This window comes from Anser cygnoides, chromosome 1 (genome assembly GCF_040182565.1).
Source record: "Anser cygnoides isolate HZ-2024a breed goose chromosome 1, Taihu_goose_T2T_genome, whole genome shotgun sequence".
In the NCBI taxonomy this organism is placed as follows: domain Eukaryota; kingdom Metazoa; phylum Chordata; class Aves; order Anseriformes; family Anatidae; genus Anser; species Anser cygnoides.
Window position 1 is genome coordinate 38,373,811 of NC_089873.1, and position 10,072 is coordinate 38,383,882.

The following is a 10,072-nucleotide window of genomic DNA, read 5'->3' on the forward strand; positions in this document are numbered from 1 at the left end:
GAGTTCCAGCACACTGCCACTTGTACCCTCTGCATGAAGTAACACAAGCAAGGGTGCAGGAATATCTCCTCCATTGACACACACAAACACCCCACAAAATCCCCCACCTCAGCACCACATTCAATTTCATTTCCTCCCAGAACTTCTCAGAATATTCTGTTTGGTTTTGTTTTCATTGATATAAAATTCAAAGAGAGGAAAGCAAAGTAGAATTTTGATCAGCAACCGTCCTGGTGAAGAAAATTAAATATATATATATATATATATATAGTTCAAATACCCAAACTATGACTTGTCATTCAAAATGATGTCAAATCTATAAAATACATAATTACTGTCACATGCAACTGTTTTCTTAAATTTATTTAAATGAAAAATAAAATAAAATGCTTGCTCCATTGTTTCTCTCTGATTCACATCTAGTGCTTGAAGAGGATGTCAAAACAAGAGATGAAAGGGAACTTTTCAATCAAATGTTTTTCACCAGAAAATGCAGTTTCATTGAAACCAAAACTTTTCATGGAAATCTATATCTGTAGATGAAACTTTTGTTAGAAAGGTTTTGGGGTTCAGAATAATACTTCTGATTAAAAGGAGAAAAACACAAGCATGCAGATGATCTTAATGTGCAAGACTGGGCATTGCCTGGGTTTGATTCACCTCACCAACCGAGTGAATGAATCACTGCCTTACCAAGTGTTTTCTCTGTTTTCACTCATTTATTTCTATGACAAATGTCAACAGCCTTTTGACCATCAACATAGCTAAAATTATTGCTGAAAGCTCAAATAAAAATGCAAGCTAGAACTCTGATTTCTAGGTACCCTGACTAATAGCCAAATGTATGAGTCTTCTTAGGATTTCTGTTCAACTCCAGTTCTGGAAAGCTTTAAGCCTAAGAAAGACTAACATAAAACACCAAACGGAGAAATTTCCACAGGGTTCATCAGACATAAGTCCCAGGAACAGGTCTGTGTAACCCAAAAAGTCACTAAACACTTTTATTCTTCAGTTTTAGAAATGTACAAAACTATCCTTTGTCAACTAGTTAAACAGTAGTGATTTATGGGCAGGTAACCCACAGCGACCTCTTCAAGGCATTCAAGGATGAGGTATACCACACTTGTGAGCCAGAAAGAAGCCATTGTATCAAACAAGTTGTTAGTAAGCAAACTCACAGGGGTCTTCCCAAACCCAGGAAGAAGGCACCACTGATGGGAGCCTGGTATTGCATGTCTGTGGCCCTCAGTGGTGAAAGCCATCCCACCACCACTGCACTCATTTTAGGTGTCTGGGCTTGTGCTTGTCTCTGTGCCTTCCTTGGTTGTCTTTGCAGGCTGTGCTTGCCGTATTCTCTCTTCATAAAGAAATCAAATGAAAAAGCCTTCCTCACGTAACAAAAGCAGGGTTGTTTAAGATACCAAAGACCCAAATAATTTTAAGCCAGTTAAACTTGTAGTTTCATGGTCTGAAAAAACTCTTTTCCGAACTAGGAAACCTGACTTAGTAAATGCTGTGACTAGTGACATGGACCTTGAAGAGCACTGAAAAACAATTGTGAACCTTATATACACAGCGGTATTTTCAGGAAGTTCAGCGGCTTTGTCCATATCAAAACTGCAAGAGCTTTGTTAAGCTGTGGCTGAATTTCTCTGTTTGCCTTTGCAAGGGAGTTGCATTTTCCCCAGCCGGGGTGATGAAGCTTGACCCAACATAGTTATGTTGCCTCACAGTCCTCCTTGCCTTTGGGCAATAAGACAAGAAAAGCAGTGTATCTCTGCAGGCCTCCACTGAGGAAGGGTCTAGTCCAGCAAATTAAGAGTTTAATGCAAGCCAAGCCCTTTATCATTTGCCAGTGGCAGTGGGCAGGTAAGTGGAATAATGTGATCAATGGCTGCAAAGGCTGGTGATAGACTGGGGAGACCTAACATTGACATCTGACACGAGGCTGTTATCCATCACAGCCCCGACGGCTGTCTTCTGCTTACAAGGGGTCTGAATTATTGAGCAGACCTAATTCATGGCAAGCTGCCACTTGCGTTTCTGGGAAGGACGAATGTAATAAGAAACAAAGGCTGCGACTAGAATTTTGTATTGTCTCCAAGTCTCTCTCATTGTGCTTCCCTGCTGGGTGAAAAAGGCAAGGGAAGGATTCGGGGGGAGGTTTTAGTGCATGCTGAATGGCTTTGCATGTCAGTGAGAGGTATTCAGAGGCAGGTAGACTGTCTGTCTCCAAAGATCCAGCACCAAAAAATGTTAAGCCAGTGGGAATGCAGCACCTTTGGAAAGGAGAAAGCTCACTTAAAAATTTGGCAGCATCAAACACTCTATTGAAGTCTTCTCTTCCCCCAGAAAACCCTCAAAGAACATAAACTTCTGAGACTGTAACTAAATGTAAAATAATCAGCATAAGCATGCTCCAGTCACATAGTTTATCTGTGTGTGTGTCAGTTCTAGAAACTGGCACTTGCCTCATCGACAGTCATAGCCCAACTTCTCTGCCACAGAGTCACGATCTGTGATTTTCAGTCCAAGGGCACTTTTGATATTTCAACATTCATTTTCACTGCACCACCAAGAAGAGAAGTACAGGTTTTCACGGTTTCCCCCCCAACAGGAAAGTGGTATGATGGCAAGACAAGGTGGACATGGTGGCACTGGTGCTAGGGGACAGAGCTGCAGTGGGACGTGGAGCAGCCATCGCCTCCAGCTCAAGGCCACACAACGGGCACTACAACCTTACTGGGGACCCTGAGGCAGGTGTGACAGTAGATTCGGCATCAGGGAAGGATATGCCAGGAGAGCACAGCCTTGTTGCACCCTCCCACAGACTGGCCCCTCACCTTTTTGGATCTTTTTCAATTCAATGGATCAGGTGTGATTAGGAGTAATGTGTTCAAATAACTGTAGTATAAATGTGTACGTGATCTTTTCAGAAATTGTGGCATCAAACTCTGCCCATTGTATGTAAACCAGCAATGAGGAAATGCCATCTGAGACAACACCAAAAGAAATAAGTATCTCAGTTATTTCTTCCTATGAAATTGACTCCATTCTGGTCCCTCTTTATTAAAAGTGCCTATAAATTTGCTTAGCATAAAAAAATAAAAAGAAAGGAAGTAATAACTGGACCAACTACACACAATAAATTAACATTTTGTATAATGATTAAAAAAAAATCCTAATGGAAAATCCCGTGTCCTTCTATTCAGAGACGTTTTCAATTATCTTCAAAGATGAGATCCCTGAATGGTGCACAACTCTGCCCCCAGTGATGCTGATACAGCGCCAATAAAGTCAATGAGATTACACGTTTGAATGATGGCAGAATATAGCTCTGCCTGTCTATTGGAAATGCATTTGTAAAACATATTCCAAAGGATTACAAGTGCATAAAAAAGTGCAACCTCTGTAAATATCACCATTTTTACTGAATGGATGAATGTGTTCTTAAATAAATTCATGCAAACGGAAACGGATTTCTGGCTTGTTCCTTACGGTTAGGTGACCTTCCATGCCTTGTGGATTTCCCTGGACAGGCCTTTTCTCCCACTCCTACTTCAGCAAAATCTATGAAGAAAACTGCAAGATTTCAGTAATACCCCCCACCAAATTAACTGTGTATACATTTCTATTTTGAGAAGAAAAAGCTTTTTGTCTTTTGATTAATTGTCTTTGACAGACTAATCTAGGAGCATGAATAGGTTGTATTATAGACTATTAACTCCCTGGCAGTCCCAGAGCTGGGAGCATTTCTGGGGAGGCAGGTCTCCTTTTGATCCTACCAGACCTTAATGATACTGTTCGTATGCATATTAGCAGTGGCATTTTTTAAAATTCATTATTAATTGAATCCTGATTTCTTCATTATTTTCCACATATTGTGTTTTTCCATGAGAACCACAACTCATGCCAACAAATGCCTAGAGAAATATCTTCATGTTGTAAGCTGCAAAACACATTCTACCATCCCGTTAATTTATGGCAGCAATTTGGAAGTTTGCTGAGCTGGACACAGCTGGCTGGCAAGGAGTGCATTGTTATTAAATATGAGCAACATGTGACATTAATCTCAAATTAATTTTTGAGAGAAAATGCATGCAACTTGCTTTGCAATAATGCATAATGAAGTAGAAGAAAATGCTGCAATATATTTTTGCAAAAGTTCATTTCTGTTTACGCACATTCACATTAATTGGTTATTAACTGAAGATTTAAAAAAAAAAAAAAAAGGCCTGGAGAGAGAGACCTGGCTATTGGATGCATCAGGGCTGAAGTCTTTCTATTGGCCTGATGGGAGTGATCAGATAACCCCAATAACTCCATTTGGCCAGCTACAGAAGAGCCTTGGAGAAGGTGAGGTGGTCTGTTGAAGTCATAAGTGTCATTTTGTGAAACTGCTACTCATTGGAAAAACACAAACCATCAGGTCTGCACTAGGACTTTACCTTGAATAATCCTGTGTAAAGATTGTACCTCTGTGGAGCCCTGGCTGTAATTTCCTAATGCATGATCCTGGATGGGGAATACTCACATGGTGCTGAACTGGAAAGAGAGAGTTTCTGCAGAAGGTTTTGGCTATGAACTGAATGTCGTTTTCATTAGAATTTTCCATAGGAAACATTGCCTTTTCATGAAAAACTCCCTACACTTAAAATGCTTACCAACTAGTTGTTTTTCAGCAGCTGCTGAAAATCTGGAGGGTTTCTAGCATCACTGTTTCAAAGAAAAGCAACAACGTTCAAAGAAAAGATTTTTTTCTGAAAAATTTTCTTTAAATAGAGTTCCAATTTATCATCAAAAGAGAACGCTATGGATGGAAATCATTTGGCCTGTCCTTCTACAGAGAACAAGTCTCACTGGAAGGTGGCAGAGGAAATCCTGACAAGTCATTCATGTCTAAACCTGACAGGATATTTTTATGAAACAGAAACCCCATCAAAATCACTGCAAGACAGCATCCAAGTATTGGTAACGTTCTCTGTGTGACATCCTTTTGCGAACCCCGCCTAGCACACCTCAAAGGCTTGAGAAGAGCCACACGTCTGACAGACCAAGTCTAAACAGTCAGAAACATGAAGATGTACTTTAAAACTGGCTGGTATGAGAAGCCACGGGGGTGGACTGTGGCATGTGGTTTCCTCAGACGCTGGCAGTAGGCGACTGGGTGGTCTGCAAGGCAACCGTTGAATTTACAGAAATCTACAACACATTGTAGGAGTGGAAGTTTCTGAAAATGTGTTAAACAGTTATGGATAAAGAAAGGGATAAGAAAACCCAGATCAGTCCCTCTGGTTTACTGAGAAAATGCTGTGGTTGCTTATGATGTGCCAGCACATCGCTCCACAGATAGAGAAGATTTTGCTTTGGAATTACGAACAATAAATTATTTATCATTACTACTACTTATTGACTAAATGCTGGTCTTCCACTCTTCAGACCCCACTGTGGTCAGTGATGTAGGCAAGTTGCATTGCCTGAGCATCAGCTGAGTACACTTTACTGATGAGGTTTCTCTCTGACTCTTCAATCCTGATCAGTCCTTACTTTGCCAGGAGCTAATTTCCTCTCAATCTCTTTCCATCAGCAAATGATGACCTCTTCATGCAAGCCTGGCTGCATTTGCTGGTGAGTTGGGAGAGCATCCAACCCTTCTCTGCCCCACACCTTGCTCTGACGAGATCCCATCAGCAACAATTTAAGCCAGGGGGGCTTGGAAGAGAAGAGAAACCCTACCAGACTCATACAAGACAAGACCAATGCACTCACTTTGTTTAATACCAGGGTGAAGAATGTCGGACACCAGGCTTTGGTAGTACTGCTGTTGATGCAATGGCCCAGGGCATTTTTATACAACACCCAGTTTGCCAGGCAGGTATCCAGCAGCCGAGCAGGGCGCTTCATGCGTCTCCCAGCCCACAACACGTTGCAGAGAGGCAGGGAGAAGTTTCTGTTTCATCTTCTTCTTCAATAGATTCCTTTTTTAAGTGGTAATGGGGGTGGTTGCAGATCAAAGCCGATGCTGCGATATGCTGTGGATAATGTTTCAATCTTTGAAATACACTTGCTGAGGATGAGCGTGGTTGGACACGTGGCCATTTGACTCACTTCAGATGCTATAGAAATCTGCACATTAATAATAATGATAATTTTTTCCTAGTCCTTACCACAGTTGCCTGTCATTATGAGGGGCTGGGGAAGAAACAAGCAACAAGACAGCCCGTAGCACTCCAGCTGTGCCCTGAAATCATAAAGCAGGGGGGTTGTGCGCAGGAGACTGGCATGCTCCATGCAGGAACCATCCTCTGCTCTCAGCACTCGCTTTTCACTGACAACTTGCAGTCCTGCTATGGAAGTGCCATAAGCCAAAGCAATCATTTCTTTTTTGTTGTTTCTGTTTTTGCTTTTTTCTCCTGCTCTGTGCTAAGTCCCTGGATAATAAGTCTCACTGCTTGGCAGCTGTAGCATGTAAATGCCAAAGCCAAAAACACGGCAAGCAGGTGGTGTTTTCACCCAGCTTACTCGATTTGTGTGATTTTCTCAGTAATTCAGAAAGCTTTCTTGCATTAACACAGGCTTAGAGAGAGGGACAAAAATAAAAGAAAAAAAGAAAAAAGAAAGCCATGTACATAGGAGGGCAAAGTTGCCTGAAAGCAAAAATCCTCTCAATTCCTTGAACCTGAGAGTCTGGCGCCAAGAACTGCTGGGTCTCCTTGGCTTCATGGCTACTGCAGCAATTCCCAGTGCTCAGCAGCTCCCCAAAGTAAAAACTCTTTACAGAAAGTTGTTGCTGTTCTGAGGGGGGTTCTGCTGAAAGACTTGAGACAAGCAAATGGGAGAGTTTGTGGCTGGCCAACCTGTGCTAGATTTAGGAAGCTGCCAACACACAACCTTCAGCCAAGGGTAACAAATTTACTCTTGGATGAGTTGTGAATAAATGAATCAGGCTTTCAAATGCTTTTCAGGGCGAGCTTGCTGGTTTGCCACAAAACAGTTTGTACCCTCATGCAGACACATCCTGATGTGATACGGAGTGATTTTGTGATCCCGTACCATGTTGGGGAGGTCTTCATATGTGATGGGGAGGAGGTGGTTGCAGGAGAGACAATGACACATCTCTCTGCTCCCCGGCCTCCTGGCGTTGGGGCTGTGGCAGGAGGGGAGGAAACCCTGGTCCTGCAGCACTGAATCCCCTTCTAGCACCTGCAGTAAACCCAGCTCACTGTCAGGGCACTGTACCTCTGGGACTCGGGACACCCATCAACCTCAGATCTCCAAGGGTGCACCAAAACACAGGCAGCTGTGAGAGGGGCAGAAGAGCAAGGAGCTGGCCCAAGCATTTGATTTTCCTCCCTCCTGCCCTTTCACACATTTTCCCCACTCCTCCACAATGCTTTCTCATCTTTTTTCATCCCTGTACTTTGCAATAGTCATGTTGCTTTCACTTGTATTGTTTTATAGACTTTTATGTATGTTTAACTCAATATAAATAAAACCCACCTCTCTATATCAGTACATATTGATAATATGATAATGGCAAGATATGTCTGCTGTATATTATATGCATGATACCTATGATATATATGTTAACAGTTTGTTAAATGTTAAATACAGCATGGTCTGTATTTTATGTATTCTAGTTGTGTGTATATATATATGTATATATAGGTAGATTTATTTAAAGTACATTTTTAAGGTCCACAGCTCTACAATTTTTGTTTACAAAGCCTAACAAAGCACTTTGTATTTTCTGTCACTGGTTTAGCTTGTATTTATTACCAATTATTACTGCTGGTAAGTTAAATTAGAAGTTGACTTAACTAGGGCAGGGCTCCCATTAGGTTTACACCTGCATTTACTCCCCTGTTAGGCCCTGCAGCTGCAGTTAAATCAATTGGCACCATCTGTCCAGAAGCCTGCTTTCAGTCGCCTATCAGTACGACTCCATCTTCAGTCAGTGTTTCAGCTGCTGCTTTCAATTCTCTGCCTGTGGCTGGAGACAGCACTTTGAATTCCTTTTTCAAAATGGGAGCGTGAAACAAAACCCAAACAGAGGTCTCCAGAAATGGTGTTTTTTCCCTAAAGGAAAGGGCAGTACCGGAGCAGACCTGCACACCACACGAGTAAGAGCCACCTGCGTGCACCCCAAGGCAAGCAAGCTCTTGTCTTGGGGTACAGTGCTCAGTGCAGGTCAGTGCAGAAAGGTGGATAACAGGAGTAAGATCTTCCTCATGCTGAAGTAAAGGAATATCCAACATTACCTGTAAGACAGCCAAAATCTTGATTTGCCAGGGATACCAAGAGCTGATGTCAGGGGACATGAAGGCACTGAGAAGCTCAGCAAATGAGGCCCAAAGAGCATCATTACAGAGAAAGCATCTGTGCACGCACCAAAAGGGAAGGCAAACTGCAGTCAGTTTATCGCTGCCACCCAGTGCCAACTGTCTTCCAGCCCGGCACACAAGGGCTGTCTGCGTTTATCCCAAGACACCCACGGAGGACTGCTCCCCACCCAGCTGAGAGCAAGTGTGTCCACAGAACTCTTACAGCCCTGAAGACAGCAATGTTCTCATCCCCAGCCTCTGTCTGTGTGGAGTCCTCTGCCTGGGCCATGGGCAGGACATATCCCACCAGGTGTGCTAACACCACATTAAATCAAGAGAAGATCTCCAGCTTTTTGCACGCTGACATCCGTGAGGGCAGCTTTGCTTTATGCTGCATCGTAAGAACCACCACCTGCCAGGACGAGGCTCAGGCCTCTCCAGGGGCAGCCTGCCACCTTGCACCTTTCCCTCTCATGTATCTCCTCTCCTGGAGACCTCAGGGGCAGGACACAACCACATCTGTCTTTGTACAGCACCTGACATGGGGAACCCCAGGCAGCCCTAGGGCTCCTCTGTCTGTTGCCATCGTGCAAAGACAACAACTTCGTAAAATGTGCACTTACGATTTAAATGATTCGAGAAAATAGGTTGGACAACAAACTGTTAGGCAAAATCTTGTGCCAGGTAAAATAGAGCTGATCTTTGGTGCCTCATTTGGTTGTGAGGACCTGGTGAGACAAGCAACCACGGAGCAGCAGCCTGAGGGCACTTCCTGTTTTTTAGACAGGTTTCTCCCCACATATTGCAGAGAAAGTTTGCTTTTCACAAAGTGAGATGCAAGCAGGAGAGGTGTTACTAGCTCAAACTCTAAGTTCTCATTTTTACAGGAATATTCCTCAGCAACAGGCCAGCACCGAGTCAAAAAGAAGAATTAAAATATAAAAGCCTGAATCTCCTCCCTGGCCCTGAGAACGAGGAATAGAAGTCATCGTTTCATGCCGAAAGGTGAGCAAAATTGATTTGCAGCCGGAAGAAACTGCTTAGCTGTGCGCAAAAGGCTTGATCCTGCAGTGCTGACTCAGGCAAAGCTGCTGGTTCAATATTCAGCCCGGCACTACAAATACGGTATTTTTCCAATGCTCAAGCTCTCTGTTCAAAAGCAGAGCAACACCTCTGCACCCTGCATTTACCAGCGTGCACATGTGTCTGTGTGTGTTTGTATCTAGGTGGCTGGAGCAAAACTGGGCTTCTCCTGGCCTTGGGCTGGCTGCATGTTGGGCAGGCTGGCCCCAAGATCCCCCCTGTTTAGAGGTGCGTGTCTGAGCTGTCTTTACCGTGCACAGTTTGAACAGAGCTGCTGGGATTTCCAAAGCTGCCTGAAAAATCAAAGCCAGATGTTGCCCCGCTCAGATGCTGGGGGCAGGAGGAAGGGTGGCTGGTTTTCCTAACGGAATGGTAGCAAGGCCCTACAGACGTTTACCAGGACTCACACTGTCTATGAAATGCAGAACGGTCTGGAAGATGGGAGGGAATAGTGGGTGGCAAAAGTTGCAGATGACACAAAATTGCTCAGGATACTCAAGCTGGAAGCAGACTTCAGAGAGCTGCAAAAATATTTTGTGGTGCTGAGTAACAGGGAAATAAGCAAAAAAGCTGATAAGCAATTAAAAAAAAAAAGCTGATCAGCACCAAGCAATGCATTTTTAGGACAAACTAAGATGTACAGGATGACAGGACTTAACTGTTAC